General features: G+C 46.6%; 1 long non-coding RNA gene and 1 pseudogene across 1 annotated transcript; both read left to right on the top strand.

The window, feature by feature from the left end:
- Positions 1-3,962: 3,962 nt before the first annotated feature.
- Positions 3,963-6,535, top strand: LOC136472755 (phosphatidylinositol 4-kinase gamma 6-like; annotated as a pseudogene).
- An 8,806-nt stretch (positions 6,536-15,341) lies between these two features.
- Positions 15,342-16,160, top strand: LOC136472754 (uncharacterized). The gene is made up of 2 exons (XR_010762408.1): positions 15,342-15,536; positions 15,828-16,160. It is a non-coding gene; the product is annotated as an uncharacterized lncRNA (long non-coding RNA).
- Positions 16,161-16,541: the final 381 nt, after the last annotated feature.

Genomic DNA, 16,541 nt, shown 5'->3' with positions numbered 1-16,541 from the left:
GATGTTTTTTTCCTCTCTTTTTTCTTATCATTACGAGAGAAAAATAGTTTTTCCGATCACAGATACGCATGCATATCAAACTGTGTTGGAGAGACTGAGACAAATGATTTTAAAAATAAGTAAATCATCTTCAGAAGCTCCATAAGATTACTGAGTAAACCAATGATTATGCTAGATGAATAAAATAAACAGAGAGATTTATTTTTATCTTTCTCGAATAATTTTTAATAATTAGCTTTCTAAAATTCAAAAATTGGGAGGAGTAAAATCGTCCTAGAGATGGGGAAACTGCGCGAAAACCATAGTGGTGGGGGTACTCGGCACACCTGTATTTGTGAGTTGAGGGGTTCATAAAACTCTGAATAACGGGAGCCAACAAGTCTTTGCAAAAATCAAGGAGGAGACACCATCTGGATCATGTTATATGTAAAATGTTTGGCGACTTTTATAGTGCGAGAGAGAATTATATGTTTCTTTTTAAAAAAACCCAGATAGCTAAGACGCAAATCTCTCTTCTCTATCAATGAAATTGACATAATCTCGTGCCAATTAGTAAAAAAATCAGCCTTAAACTGTTCTACAAATGATGAAAACCCAGTTTTAAACTGTTTTGCAAATGAAAATAGGTGGACTTCCTTGTCAACTCCATATGTTTTACCCATTCCCTTAGGTTTGCAAGTACTCACCCATGGTTGATTTACACATGAGGAACCTAAGTATATCACTTCAAAAGACAAGAGATTTGTTTGTCCGGTTCCATGATAGTTACATCCAACTTCTAGTCTACCTTTAGTTTGTTTGGACAGTTCATTGTCAACCCTATTCCATCGGAAAGACAAGAAAATAAATTTCTGTTTTTATGCCAAGAAAATTCTTTGGTTCTACGCACTCAGCCAACTCATCATGTTCTCCCGTGTTTCGATAATCGGCATGCTATCTTCCATGCTCTGTTCTTCATCGATGGAGTCATAAATCAACAATCACTACTAAGAACATTTCTAAAGATAATAGAGCCCAAGGAGTACTTTAAAAATAGGAGGATCTCTAGATAAGATCGGATTGCATATAGAGATCAGGTTTTACTAAAGAAAAGATCTTGCTTCGAGCTAAGACAGATCCAAAAATGCACAGAGCCTATTCTCAGCCATAGCTAAAAGGATGTCGTCCATCGCCAACTACAAGAGCCCCTACGAGCGAGCGCATGAGAGAGAGAGAGGGGTTGGTGAGGGCCAGCAGCAGGCTATAAGAGGATGCCGGTTGTGGTTGCCTTGCCTCTCTTTTAACCACGGCTAACTATTAGTTTAGCCCGTCCCTAGGGTGGATGGCGACCTGAGCCTGTAACTGGGGGCAACATTGGCTAGTCTCGATCGGCTGCTCATCGGCGCCGACGAGGACTCGTCCGTTCATATGAGTGGAACTCCTTGCCTGCTGGAATAGGCTTCCCCCCTCGTCGCCCCCACCCCCACACGACACGGCTAGAATAGTGAGTTCCGATCCCCCTGCTGTCGGTGTCAATGTTGTTGCTACTCTAATTGAGGGCAAAGAGGGATGTTTGAGCTAGACAATGCAAATTTATCTATGATTTTAATATCCTCTTTCTCCCTCTAACCTCCTTTGGGATGTGTTTCTTATATATGGATAATAAATAGTTATATACACAACAAGACCCCATAAAATTTGTTTGGGGCGGTTCCATGATAGTTTACATCCAACTTCTAGTCTATGTTCAATTTGTTTGGGTGGTTCATCGTCATACCCTTGTCCATCACAACGACAAGATTTTTTTTTGGTTCTACGAGATTGGCGCACTACCTACCATGCCCCGTTCTTAACTGACCCCGTCGTAAATTGGCACCCACTACTAAGAACAACTCTACAACATAATATGGTCTGAGACATGCTCTAAAAATAGGAGGATCTCTAGATAAGCTTGCATTTCATGCAGAGATGAGGTTTTACTAAAGTAGAGATACTGCTTCCGGCAGGTCCAAAAATGCACAAAGTATATTCTCAGCCATGGCTAAAATGATGTCGTTCGTCACCAACAATAATTGCCACGCGTGCGCGCACACACATGTGCGTGATCGTGCATGCGTGCGCGCGCACACACACAGAGAGGACGCTAACCGTGGTGGTCTCACTGCCTCTTTATTAACCACAGCTAGCTATTAGTTTGGTCCATCCCTAGGTGGATGGCGACCTGAGCTATAAATGGGACAATGTTGGCTAGTCTTGGTCATCCTCTCGGTAGCATTGAGGCCTTGCCTGTTCATGGAAGTGGGACTCCTTCTTGCTGGAATAGGTTGCCCTCTCGTCACCACCCTCGCGCAACACGGTCTAAACGGAGAGTTCTAATCCTCTCATGGTCTCAGTGTCATTGTTGTTGTTGCTCCGATTTGGTGGCAAAGAATGATGTGTTGTGGCTAGACAGTGCAGATTCAGCCATGACTTTAGGGGGTCTTTGGATGTCTTGTTGCAACTTGCCTAGCCTTGCCTGAAAAGAAGTTAGAACATTACATGTTGTTTGGATGCTATGCTAGTTATCTCGATTCTTGTGCAAGTAAGTTTTCCTCTCACTTTTTTAGGCAAGACAATTGGCTCTCTGGGCTTGCAAGGTGAGGTGATAAATATGTCAAGAAAACCAAACATGCCCTTAATCTCTGCTTCTACCCCCTCTCTATTTTACCCTTCTTGGGATGTGCTTCTTATATAAGGATAATATGTAGTTACATACACCACAAAGCCTCCAAAAAATTGGCTGGAATGAAGGAGATTATTATGTTTGTCAGTAGCACGGATCAACATCCTTTTTCTTGGTTTTTTTTCTAGGAATTTTAGGGTGCCTATGATGAAATGAGCAGGGTTTGTTGAGGAAAATGTTATATATTTTATTGTTATGCTTATAGTTCCCAATGAACTTAGGAAAAGCTATGGAGATGCTATAGAGTCCATTAGCCGATTATTGCTTGCGTGTAGGTGGAACAAATTAATCTAGACCCATTCAATCGTATGGCATAATTTGAGTTCTGGAGTGTACCACATCAAATAAATTGATAGACTCAGTTCTTTTTATATACTTTTGGAAGTTGGGAGAAACTATAGTTTTTCTTGTTATGCCTATAGTTCTTTTTGTAAAGGATTCTTATGCCTATTGTTATCAATCAACTTCGGAGAAGCAACACAGATGTTATATAGCTCATTAACCAATTACTGCTAGCATGCAAGTGGAGCAAATGAATTTAGACCCATTAAATCATGTGTCAAGTTTTGGATTGTATGACTTCAAAGAAATCGATATTACCTAGTACTAGTTTTTTTATACTTATGATTATTTGTGTTGCAATTCTGCTTAAGCAAATACATTGGTGTGTGTCTATTTAATTTCTTCTCGGCTTTTGGGACCATAGCATACTGGATAATACCATCATGTTTGAAGTAAGGAAACAAAGAAGCACTGAATTTGAAATCCTATAGCTAAACCCTTTTGTATGAAAAATGATATCCCAATTTACCTAATCCTTTCGTTTAATTGGTAGAGCCGTAAAAATAGTACATGGATGTCACCATCCCTAAAATTCTGCCATGGTTTACATTTACTTTCATTTTATTGTTATTCGCTATGTTTGAGCGTATGGGCATCTTGTTAGCTTTCTCCTAAATTATTTGATCATACCTTTTCTTACTCATTTTGTGGACATCTATTTTGTTATTTATTGTTTGCAGGATCTATGCCATTTAGTTCTGTAATGAGTAGCACTTAGTATTAGATGTCACAACATCATAATGTGTACATCGACATGCCAATCAATCAGTAATTGGTAATTTGTCCGATTGTCATAAGTTGGAAAATTTTGGTTTGCCCTCTCTATTGTTGCCAGCTCATCAACTAGTGTTTGCTAGCACCCATAATTTCTTCATAGCAGTATATACCTTACAACACTGATACTGCTATTAAGACACAAATGGCTGTTGCGGTTCTGGATCACAACTTGGGTAGTGATTACCCCTCAAAGAGCAAAACTGGGGGGGGGGGATCCCTTAACTGCAAGTGCGTGTTTGTTCAAACTGATAGTGGTTCTGTCCTAGGCATTGAACTAGAGCTAGGAGAAAATGCACACACGGTAAAAAAGAAGCTGGAGTTAGCCCTTAATGTACCCACAGAGGAGAGCTCACTGACATTTGGTGGTCAGGTTTTGAACAATGATCTCAGCTATGTTCGAAATGACTCACCATTGCTTCTCACCAGAAATCACAAGCATAGAAGCTGCTCAACACCTTGTCTCTCTCCTAAAGGAAAAGAATCTCAGCAACATGATCGGAGTAAAGTTATTGAAATACTAGGCTGTTCAAGCCCTTCTGCTGCAATGAAGGAGTTGGTTAAGGATATTATCAAGGGAATTACAAATGGTGTTGACCCAGTAGCTGTTACTAGGGGAATGGGAGGTGCCTACTATTTTTGGGATATCTGGGGGCAACGTGTTGCAATTATTAAACCAACCGATGAGGAACCTTTTGCTCCAAATAATCCTAAAGGTTTTGTGGGGAAGACTCTTGGGCAGCCAGGCCTCAAAAGATCTGTACGGGTTGGTGAGACAGGATTTCGGGAGGTCGCTGCATATCTCCTTGATCACAAGAATTATCAGGAGTCCCTCTTACTATGTTAGTGAAAGTTACTCATAGTGTGTTTCATGTGAATGAAGATGTTAATTGTAAAAACAAGACCAATAGGAACAGATCACAGGCTCATAGCAAGATTGCCTCGTTGCAACAATTCATTCCACATGACTATGATGCTAGTGACCATGGAACATCGAGCCTCCCTATCTCTTCCATTCACAGGATTGGCATACTCGATATCAGAATCTTTAACACTGATAGGCACGGTGGCAATCTTCTAGTCAAGAACCTTGATAATGAATCTAGCTGTTTTGAAGCTCAAACAAAACTTATTCCCATTGATCATGGTCTATGTCTTCCAGAAAGTCTGGAAGATCCTTACTTTGAGTGGATTCATTGACCACAAGCATCTATTCTTTTCTCTGAAGAAGAACTAGAGTATATCAAAGATTTGGACCCTATAAAGGACGTTGAAATGCTTCAAAGATTTGGACCCTATAAAGGACGTTGAAATGCTTCGCATGGAGCTGCCCATGATTCATGAGGCAAGTCTTAGGGTGTTGGTCCTCTCAACAATATTTCTCAAGGAAGCTGCAGCTTTTGGCCACTGCTTGTCTGTGAGACCCCGCTAGCTAGGCCGGTCGTGGGCTGGGTCGAATGGCTGGTACTGTAGCACAAGGCGATGCGAGGCAGGGTAGCTTGGGTTGCTGGGTACTGTAGCACGCGGAACACTGTAGCTGCGGTATTTAGTACCACACCGGAAGCTGGAAGGGTAACGAACCAACTTAAATAGCTAGGCCAAGGACGCGTAGTAACTTTCGGTTAACCGTTTTACGTGAAGCGAGGACGAAAGCGTAAGCGGGTTGCTACGTAGGTGGGGCCCATTCCTTGGTAGAGTGGGTCTGTACCGTGTGCCGGGTTTGGAACGTTACAAATGGTATAAGAGCCAACTCTCGCGGTTTCACGGACATATGGCTTGGGGGCTCGGACAGGTTGCGCATGGCTCCTTTGAGAGAGCTGGGATTATGGACATGGCCAAGAGAGTCGATCCTCGACGAGGACGTCGTGTCCTTAAGGGTGGGTGTATGTGAGACCCCGCTAACCATTTTACGTGAAATGATGACGAAAGCGTAAGCGGGTTGCTACGTAGGTGGGGCCCATTCCTTGGTAGAGTGGGTCTGTACCATGTGCCGGGCCTAGGTCGTTACATTGTCAGAGATAGGGGACATGATGAGCAGACAGTTTACTGAAAAAGAAGAGGAGCCAAGTGTGCTTGAGGTTATGTGTATGGAAGCAAGGAATTGGGTTAAGGAGATAGAATTGCTTTTACAAGAAAGAGACTTTGAAGAAGAAGAAGAAGAAGATGATGATAATAGTGATGCAAACTTCACCCAGTTTGATCTTGACTCAGCTGATGATTCAACTACATGTGAAATATCATTTTTTAACAAATATAAGTCTACTGGGGGAAGTTTCAGGAACCCACTTTCAAGATTGCCTGAGGGAAACGAGGACAATGAGGAGGAAGCCAAAAACGAGGCGAGTCAAGATGATGCCAACACATACCAGTCCATTTCCTAACTGTACTCTGTCTGCCTCAAAATCATCGGTGTGTCCAATGGGCTTTGCTTTAGTGGAAATAGAAGGTGCCGCAATGGTGTCCCAAAGAATAGGGTGAGTGCTAAAACTGACTATTATAATGGCTACCGTAGCGAGTATCAGTCTGCAGGTTGGAGCACCAATGAGATGTTGCCTCCCAGCTCAAGTTTTGTGAAGCTGTCAGATTTGACTGCCAATGAATGGAATGCATTTCTTGAAAAGTTCCAGGAGTTGCTCCCGAGCATGTTCCATGACAGGAAGCAAACTATAGCCAGGCCCATGGCTGACGAAGAGGTTGGGCACCTCTTGCCAGTTTTGAGAACAACAGAGGTATATATATGTTTAGAAGGCAACATAGGCCAAACCTGCGGTGTGTTTTTTCGTGGTAACTATTAGAATATGTGTCCACTATTATGTACTGAGTTTGGTTACGCTAGGACTCCGAGTTGTATTTGGTAGTATATGGTAGAGTTGGTGTTGGACTATGTAACCTGGTCTCCTCATTAATATGAGAGGAGGGCTGCTGTTGTAACTATGACGACATAGCGATAGGTTCGCAGGAGGGCGGCGGCACGTTGCTGGGACCCTAGAGCGGCCGTTGTTGCTGGTTTTGGGAGGAGCGTCCGTAGTCATGCTCCGAGGATTAGGCACATCACTGAATCTCGTTAAAAAACATCGTGCCTCTGGTGTCGTCCGTGATCTTGCATGTTGGCCTTGGTAGATTTAATCGACGCTTCCGCGCGTGAAAATTGGCAGACAACTTGTCGCTATGGGGGCTAATTTCTAACAATTGGTATCTAGAGCTATGGTTGGATTGGATCTAAAGGCAGTGCGGTAGATCACCTAGAGGTTTGAGGATTAAGCATCTACAAGGTGTCGTGCAGCGTATGGTGATGCGAAGCGGATACGGCGCAAGGTGGAGCACGGTCGTGGCCAGCACACGTGCGAGTTGCACACGGATGGCTGCGGCGGGTCGACTGAAGCGTCGGCGGCGGCTAGATTTCTAGACAAATATCGTCATCGAGGAAGCTACAGGTTTACGGCGCGTGGACGAAGTCTTCAGGACAGCACATCTGCACGTCGGTCTGCGGTACGTGCAGTGGTGCGGTATTTGTCCGTACGTCGGTGTAGCGCATCTGGATGGCACATCCTATACGGAAGAGGCGGAGTCGCAGCGAGAGGAGGATTGGCACGGCACGATAAGTGGAGTCCGGATCAGTTACGTGCATGTTCATGGCCGGCGATGGTATGTACGTGCGGGAGCAGGACTCGTGGCCTGATGGGTCATGGCCGAGAGCGTGTGGTGGTCAATCTCTACTCGCTAGAGTCTCAGGAGTGGCCGTGTGGGCAATGGACGCTGGAGTGCAGCGCGGCAGGACTTCGTGTGCGAGATTGAGAAGAGAAAATAAAAGGGAAAGGCAAGGTACGGTGGCAAGTTAATGCGGCAGATTTGCATGCTAGGAGGATGCGTGGTGCTGTTTGCATGTGTCACAGTACCGTCCATATTTATTTTGTTTCTCAAGCAGAGATGAGCACGAGGGGATCTAGCATCTCGGTGCTCTAGGGATCGAAGTCCTGCGAGGCTGTGGGTCCATGGAGGATGTTTCTCGGCGACCATGTTGGGGTTCGCTGATGAGCTCGGGTAGACAGTCTACGGCAATAGTGGATGGTCTGCTAGCTGATCGGCAGGACACGCCGGTCGGATCAGCGTACAAGACAACGGGTATGCCGTGGGAGTTGTGGTAGGGTTGTGCGCTCAGCGAGGCTACAAGCAGTGGCGAAGCTGGGGCTTAAATGAGGGGGTGCAGCATTTATACTAGCATAATCTATAATGTATAGAGCAGCTCCACCCAACAGAGTCTTAACCTTGATATGCAATATTTATATGCTAAAGTTTGATTTTTCTAAAGTAATATACACGGTTTTACAAAATTATATATAAACATAGAGACAACTATGAAAAATCAATAAATATATACAATAGGCCAAACTTGGACAAGCATTCGGTATAGGAAATTAGTATCGATTATTGGCCACTTAATCCGATAACAATAGTAATTCAAATGACATACTACCATGGTCAACTAATTTTAAACCCTAAAGTCTTATTAAACCTTTTAGTTCGATAAATCGAACTTATATAACTGCATCTCCCATTAATTATCTAAAAAAATCGGAGCTCCTAATTATGAAATAATGAAAGATGAGCCTCATTCTTTTTATTCTTATATGTACTTGGGCATCTAGCCTATCTATACCCCTAATGAAAAAAAATCTTCCCATAACAAATCTATATGTCTATCTATACCTCATTTTTGCAGCTGATAAGCTGGCTAATACTGTTTTGTTGTGAGAGAAAATACTATACCATGGCTGATAAGCCGGACTGATAAGTTCAAGCGAACAGGGCGCTGATTATTTCTATTTCTACTACAGAGACAATTAGCAAGCAAGCAATAATTGCAAGTTTAGGTGTTTTGTTTGGAAGAAATGTCATAAATACTTAAAGTGTGTGTGTGTGTGTGTGTATATATATATATATATATATATATATAGAAACAAAGAGAGGTACTTAGCTTATGCAACCAACAAATAAAATGAGAGGGTGCAGGAAGCATGCATCAACGAATAGTATATAATAAGCTTACACAACCCGGCCCCGCGTTGCTCCACCTGAGCGACACGGGCGGCGCCGCCGCCTCCACCAACCCCTCCTCCCTCCCTCCCCGTGACTCCTTGCCGCCGCCGGAGCGTGCTGCTAGAGGCCACACAGCCGCGATGATGGTGGCGGCGGGGCCTTCCTCCATCCTCCAACCTTTATCTCCTTCTCTCCTCCCGGTGCCCGGTGATGGGGGTGGCTGCTCCGGCGGCGGTGGTGGCTGCTTCAGCGGCCGGCTCACAGATCCGCGGCCCCGGCGGCTAGATCCGGCTGAGGGTAGATCGACCTCAGCGCCTGACTGCTGTGCGTGGAGCTGTGCGGCGACGCGGAACCGGCGCCCCACGCCATGAATCTACGGCCGGTGCCGCGGTGGCATTGGTGCTCGCCGGCGTTGCGGGCTACAGCACGACGTGGAGTGGGCGGGGCGCGGTGGCGGCGCGGCAGAGACGCGATGCTGGGGCCCGCGGCTAGATCCAGTGAAGGCGGGGAGCGTCGGGGCTCCTGTCCGAGCCTGGGACGGTGGCGGCCAGCCGGGCCGGCTCGTGCACGTCTGTAGGGATCAGGCGGCGGCCGGTGGCCGCCCAGGGGCCCGTGCCCGCGCTGCTGTGCAACTGCGCGGTGCTGGCTCTCGGCGAGCTCGGCGATGGCGGCGGCAACGGCCGTGCTTGGAAGGATGGGCGGGTGATGCGACGGCAAGCTCGACGCGGCCGGATCTGGAGCTTCGGTACCTGGACCCGGCACTCTCTCGAAGGGCTGGCGAGGGCGGTGGCTGGCCAAGGCGGAGGTGGCGGCGACAGCAAAGGGTGTCGGCACCGGTGCTCTACTGCCGGTTCTGACGCCGCTGGGCAGGGGGCGGCGTCCACAGGGGTGGGGCGCGTGTCTGGTGGTGGTTGACGTCGGATCTCAGCGTCGGCAGCACGTGCCAAGAGCCAGCGACAGCGGCCGCCTGAGGCGTTGGTCATGCGGCGGTGTTTTCGCGAGCAGCGGAGTCAGGTCCGGCTCCGCGTTGCCCGGCCGGAGGGGGTGACGGCCGACGCTGCTGTGCGGCTGCTGCGTGCAGCCGGCGCGTCGAGGCCCCTCTGAAGGGGTTACTGTGGAGCGGCAGGACAACGGTGAAGGCAGTGACGGATGGCAAGGGGCCTTGCTTCTTGGCCCGACGTTCATGCTTGAGGACTCCTTGGGCGAAAGCCTAGCGACGGCGAACCTGTGGGTGCCGCTTTCCCTGTTGGGGGCATCGTGTATCCCCTCTAGCACTATCATCCAAGGGTGAAAGCCCGGTCCACTTTGGACGTGCGACGGTGGTGCCATCGGCGTCACTACCTTCCTGAAGGCGTCGCGTTTGGATTTCGTCGTGGCCTCGATGTCTCCTCGGTGATTGTTCTTCGCTTCTTGGCGCCTCGATGACGTGTGGAGGTGGGTCTTGCTGCGAGAAGTCGAAGCTGCTGCGTCAGGGACATGGCTCGGCAACAATGACACGCGGCGAGCACCCTCCTTCATCGTTGGCTGGGGTCTGCTAGGGGTCGGCAAGCGCTGGAGGCGAGGCGGGTGGCCGTGATTGGAAGTCGGAGCTGCTCTTTGAGGGGTGCTAGAGCTTGGCAACGATGACCGGTTGCGGCCGCTTGCTTCGGGCTCGTTGGTGGGTGGCTTGTGTGTGGACTGCCATGAGAAGTCGGAGCTGCTGGCGTCTTCTGCCATGCTCGGCAACGATAACCCATGGTAGTGTGCCGTGTTAGTGCTCAGCTGCGTCGTGTGGGTTGGTTAGCCTTCGGGTGCCCTTTTGACATCCCGTTGGCTAGCCCTCTTGTACATAAATTCTTTCTGTCTTAATTGAGCGGCAGAGCTCCTGCCTTTGTTTAAAAAAAAGATAGTATATAATAATAATAAACTAATTATACAATGAATCATGGGCTTCTAGAGTTCTGGTCCTAGGCCTAAATACGTCAGACATGCAGGACTTGGGACCCTTGCTCCAGACATCGTCAAGTTTATTGGCACTAGGCCCATCAATGGCTTGTATTGGTTTGCTTGAGGAGTCAAGCTTTCACACTTCGATGTTGCACCGTGGGGGGTGCATGGCACAACATTCAGGGGGTGCACTTGTGGTGATCTGAGAAAATTAGCACTTAATTTTCTTTTTTGCCGTGGGTGCATTGCCCCCCCCCCCCCCCCCCCCCCCCCCCCCCCCCGGCGTACGTAGCTTCGCCCCTGGCTACAAGGCGCGACGTGACGTTGTGGATGCTGATGAAAAAATTTGCAACAGGCGATGGAGGAGAGGTAGCGTTTGGCTGACCAGACCTCGGGGCCGGTGTTGCAGTGCTCGTTGGTGGCGAGCGGAGGCTGTCGACGGTGTTCGGTCGTGGTGCACATGGCGACTGATGAGAGTTCGACAGTGGTATTTTCAGCGGGTGTTCTCGGGAGCGATGGAGTCATCAGGTGCAGGCTGACAGGGTCGAGGCGAAGAGCAGCTCGTGGTGGTCTGTCTGTGATTGATGGATCAGGGCCGAACAGTTCGTGGGGCACAAGGCGGACAGTTCAGGATGGCTGGCGGACAGTTTGCTTGGAGGGCGAACATACCGTGGTGCATGGCGGAGAGGCTAGCGGCGACAGGCTAGTCATACCGTGGGCAGAGACGACGACGTAGGAGCGTGATGGCTGATGGAGTTTATCGATCTCTGTGGCGTGGCGACACGTGGCGTGAACTCGGTGTGCAGGTTTGCATTGAAGGAGTTTGCGTGCTTCCAAATCAGCAAGGGTGTGGATCGATTCAAATTGCACGTGCAAGTTCTGAAGTGTGGATCGAATGACGTGAAGAAGCTTCAAGGGCTGAACTGAAAGGAAGTATAGACGGCGAGTGTCTATACTTGCAACTGGAGTAATCTGGTTGGTCAGGCTGCAGAGGCTACGGTGTAAGACGTCGGGCGTACGTAGCATTGCAGTGAAAATGGAACAGCAAGCTAATGTGTCAATTTCTATATATGACTCAAATAGCGGTTGTGAGGTTCTCAGTGTCACGAGTACAATCGGTTCGAGTATGTTATTGGATTCAGTTAGCTCGTGTGGTGCCTAGCATGGAGCAGACACTACTGGAAAACCAAGATTTGCCTAGTGTTTAATGGTTTGCCTAGTGCCAATCGTCGGACACTAGGCAAAGAGCTTGTTTGCCGAGTATTAGACCCCGGAGCACTCGGCAAAATAAAGGCACTAGGCAAAATAACGATTTGCCGAGTGTCGACACTAGGCAAAGAAATCCACTCGGTAAAGGACCATTTTGCCCAGTGTCAATACTAGGCATACCATCACACTCGGCAAAGGCTGCCGGAGGGCAACCGCCGTTACCATTTTGTCGAGTGTCTTCCGTTAACACTCGGCAAAATTAGAACTTTGCCTAGTTTGCCTAGTGTCTTACAGAGACACTAGGCAAAATATTTTTTCTTTTTTTGATTTTAGCTTCCAATTTTTTTCTGTAGCTTTCCTACTATACCTTGACCAACATGTTGAAAGTTGGCATAATTTTATGAAATTTTGCTATATTTCTTTATTTTATTTAATTTCTTTGAATTTTTTCGACAAATGCAAATTTGAACTGCAAGTGTGTCGAATAATGGCAATTCATGAATGCAAAAATGATATTCATGTTAGTAAGTGTTAGTTGAGGCCGTATCCAGAAACAGACCAAAAATTTCACACATCTTCACGTCGAGACATGACCACGAACTTGCGAGCAAATAGTTTTTAAATTCTATTAAATGAAAACGGAGTCTGAAATTCATGAAACTTGTCGACAAGTCAAGATATCGCATGCAGGTGCCATGATAAAAATTTAAAAAGATTTCGAGCACATCGTCACGTATGATGCTTAGAAACCCTAACATCTCCACATGATCACATCGTCACGTATGTGGAGATGTTAGGGTTTCTAAGCATCATACGTGACGATGTGCTCGAAATCTTTTTAAATTTTTATCATGGCACCCGCATGTGATATCTTGACTTGTCGACAAGTTTCATGAATTTCAGACTCCGTTTTCATTTAATAGAATTTAAAAACTATTTGCTCGCAAGTTCGTGGTCATGTCTCGACGTGAAGATGTGTGAAATTTTTGGTCTGTTTCTGGATACGGCCTCAACTAACACTTACTAACATTAATATCATTTTTGCATTCATGAATTGCCATTATTCGACACACTTGCAGTTCAAATTTGCATTTGTCGAAAAAATTCAAAGAAATTAAATAAACTAAAGAAATATAGAAAAATTTCATAAAATTGTGCCAACTTTCAACATGTAGTCTCATTTTATGTAGGGAGGCTCAATAAAAAGTTTGAAGACCAAAATTGAAAAAAAAATAAATAAGTTTGCCTAGTGTGCCAGCTAGACACTAGGCAAACTGGCCTCTTTGCCTAGTGTCTCATGGAAGACACTAGGCAAACTTATTTTTTATAGTGTTTGCCTAGTGTTGGGTTATTGACACTCTCATGGAAGACACTAGGCAAACTTATTTTTTATAGTGTTTGCCTAGTGTTGGGTTATTGACACTCGGCAAAGTTAATTTTCAGTTTATATTGTTTGAGTGTTTTTTTATTTTAAAAAAATTCATAGGTGTACTGCTACGGCTCTTGGGCCTTTTTGTTCCAGCAAATCACGCTGTAAGTGGGCCTTTCTCACTTAGCCCGATGTCACTCGCGCTCCTATGCCGTTGAATGAAAACCGATGGTCAAGATGCATCAGGATAGGAATAAAAGTCGAGAACCCTAACCGTTCCCTCTCATTTCTCTATTCCCCGCAGCCGCCGCACTTCCTCAGACGCTCCTCCTCCACCCCACGTTTCAGGAGTCTGAGAACCCAACCCTAACCACTACTCACCAGTCTCCCAGTGTCTCGAGCAGCCGCCGTAGCATGCCGCCGCCACCGGCGATCTGCATTGCGCCGACATAGATCCGGCCATGGAGGTCGTAGATCGGGCCTTCTCCAATCGCCTCCGGCTTGGGGAGGCTGCAAGGCACCATGGCCGGCCTTTGGTCGTCTCCGGCCAAGTCCCGTTGCCGGGGCCGGCCTCCTCTCCGCTCCTCGTCAAGCTCAGGGCGGCGCGGTGTTGCGGCCACCGTCCTCAGAGGAGTACGTGAGATCACCGCCGTGGTACGCGCCAGGCCCGTCCTGTTCTTACTCGGCAGTCCGTCGCAAGGCTTGGTGTAGCCGTTCTCGCGTGGTCTCGTGCGCAGCCTGGCGTGACCTGTGGAAATCCACAGTGGCGAAGCTCGTGCTCGGATCTGAGAGGGGGAAAAGGGGATGGAGTTCACGGAGGCATGCAAGCAACCATGCTCCTCCCCTGACTCGCCGTCTAGTGCGCCATCTCACTGAAGGTCCGCCGCCTCGCTTCCTGTTGTCCGTCGATCCGTCTGCCTGTCTATTTTTTGTGTTAACACCAGATGCTGCAGGCTTCGGCTACCACTGCCTCTTGGATTGGGGTCCAGACCGGTGAAAACGCCTCGAGGCTGAGCCGTGGGCCGTGGCAGCGTGCTGTTCCTGTGCCTGACGCTGCTCTTTCAAGCTGCCAAATGGGAGAAGCAGCCAAGTAAGCAGGTGCTCCTGATTTCCCCAATCTCCGTGACGGCATGACACATTTTTGTTGGAATATCCTTTTGTAATGTTGATTGGTCATCTTGCTTTCTTAAATAATATGGTACTAAATTGCAGTATGTGCTATAAGTCCATCTTGTCGTATATAACAGTACAGCTATAAAATATTATGTTTGCTGAAGTTATTTATTTGGCACCGGGGCATAAGCCTGAATGCAACTTTGATTGGCATGTGAATAGCTAGCTTCTCTAATAGAATAACTGTGTTACCGAATAGCTAACTTTTTTGTGTGCTATTATTTAAAAAAAACTTTAGCAATCATTGATAAGTCTATGCTAATTAAAATTGTTCATTCATTCCTGTGTGAGATGTAGCAGCCGTCTTGAATGCAGTTCACAAGTTTTTTGAATGTTCATTCATACTGTGTGAGATGTAGCAGCCCTCTTAGTTCACAAGTTTTCTGATTAAAGACAGTTTTGGTTAATCGATTTTGTTTACTAACTCTGCATATGGTTGCACTATCAGCCGTGAATGTTTATGAGATAATCTAAATTTTCTTTACCATATATTAGTTCTGAAAAATATTTGAGTCTGGATTTGTTTCTTTAATATGATGGCCACATTATTACCCTAGAATGTAATAGATCTTGTCCATTATTTTATGTGATATGAAACTACAAATGGTGTATCCTTTACGTTGTTTTCCCATATGTTAGTGCCCTGGAGGTTGATGTTTATTGCTGCACAATTTGTGACGCTGGTTTTTTTATATTCGAATTTTCGTCAACTGGATGTCATAAATCTTAAGTTGTGACATTAATTCCATATATTTTGACATAAATAGAATGTCAAAAAACCACACATGTCTTATAGTGTTTAACATTGGGGGTCAAATGTTGTAGGCCCAACTGCTAGAAGAAAGGAGGCTTCGCGAGAAGATAGAAGCGAGGGCGGTGGAAGAGCAGGAGGCCCAACGACAGAGGATAGAGGAGCTGGTGGGGTTCGTGTCCACTCTTGGCGCCGCTATGGGGCGGACCATGCCAGCTAGCCTAGTCTTGCCACTTCCTCAAGCAGCTACTCCTGTGAGTACCAATATATTACTTATTATGTTCCAACCTGACATAGGGCACACTAGAAAAAATATGCAATCTCAAACATACAATATGGTGTTGGTGGTGACGGCGGTTGTTGTTGTGGTGTGGTGGTGGCAGTTGTGGTGTTCGGGTGGTGGTGGTGTTGGTGGCGGTGTATTGATATGTATGTTCTTGACGGTCATCGTGCCGTTTGTCTTCTTGCAGGGTTTGGAAACCTCTCCGTGCAGGGGAGGTTTTGTCGAAATTTTTTATTGACGGTATCCTTTTCATTTTTTTCAGCATCAATCGGGCGTGGCATCGAATCAAATTGGAGGGTCGCCGGCTTCACAGATTGGAGCGTCGCCGGCACCACAGCTTGAGCCGAATCAAGTGGAAGGGTCGTCGGCTTCACAGATTGGAGCGTCGCCGGCACCACAGCTTGAGCCGAATCAAGTGGAAGGGTCGCCTGGAGCATCAAACCACGGGCCTCTTCACCCTTGACAATCGTCGTGATCAGCTTGTTGTGAACTTTGTTAAGAAATTTGGTTGTGCACTTATGAACTTGTGAACTTGTGGCACATTTGGACTTTTGGTATGAACATGTGATATATGTGAACATGTGGTTCTTATTTATGATTCATGTGATATATTTGCGGTGTTTGAATATGATTTATATTTGTGTCGCAAATGGAATAATAAAAAAAATTTAGCTTCTGGTTACTTTGCCTAGTGTCAGGGGTCTGACACTAGGCAAAGGGGCCACACGTGGCACACTTGGGAACATGCTTTGCCTAGTGTCAGAAAACTAACACTAGGCAAAGTAGGCAGTTTGCCTAGTGTCGGAGGCCTGACACTAGGCAAAGCTTGGCATATTTGCCTAGTGTAGGCGGCCTGACACTAGGCAAAGCTTGACATATTTGCTTAGTGTCGGACGCTTGGCACTAGGCAAACCTTGCATACTTTGCCGAGTGTCTGACCTCTGACACTAGGCAAAACGTCTGTTACTATTTTCAC

Source organism: Miscanthus floridulus, chromosome 8 (genome assembly GCF_019320115.1).
Source record: "Miscanthus floridulus cultivar M001 chromosome 8, ASM1932011v1, whole genome shotgun sequence".
Lineage (NCBI taxonomy): Eukaryota > Viridiplantae > Streptophyta > Magnoliopsida > Poales > Poaceae > Miscanthus > Miscanthus floridulus.
Note: the sequence above shows the minus strand (reverse complement) of the source record. Positions and strands in the feature narration are given on the sequence as shown.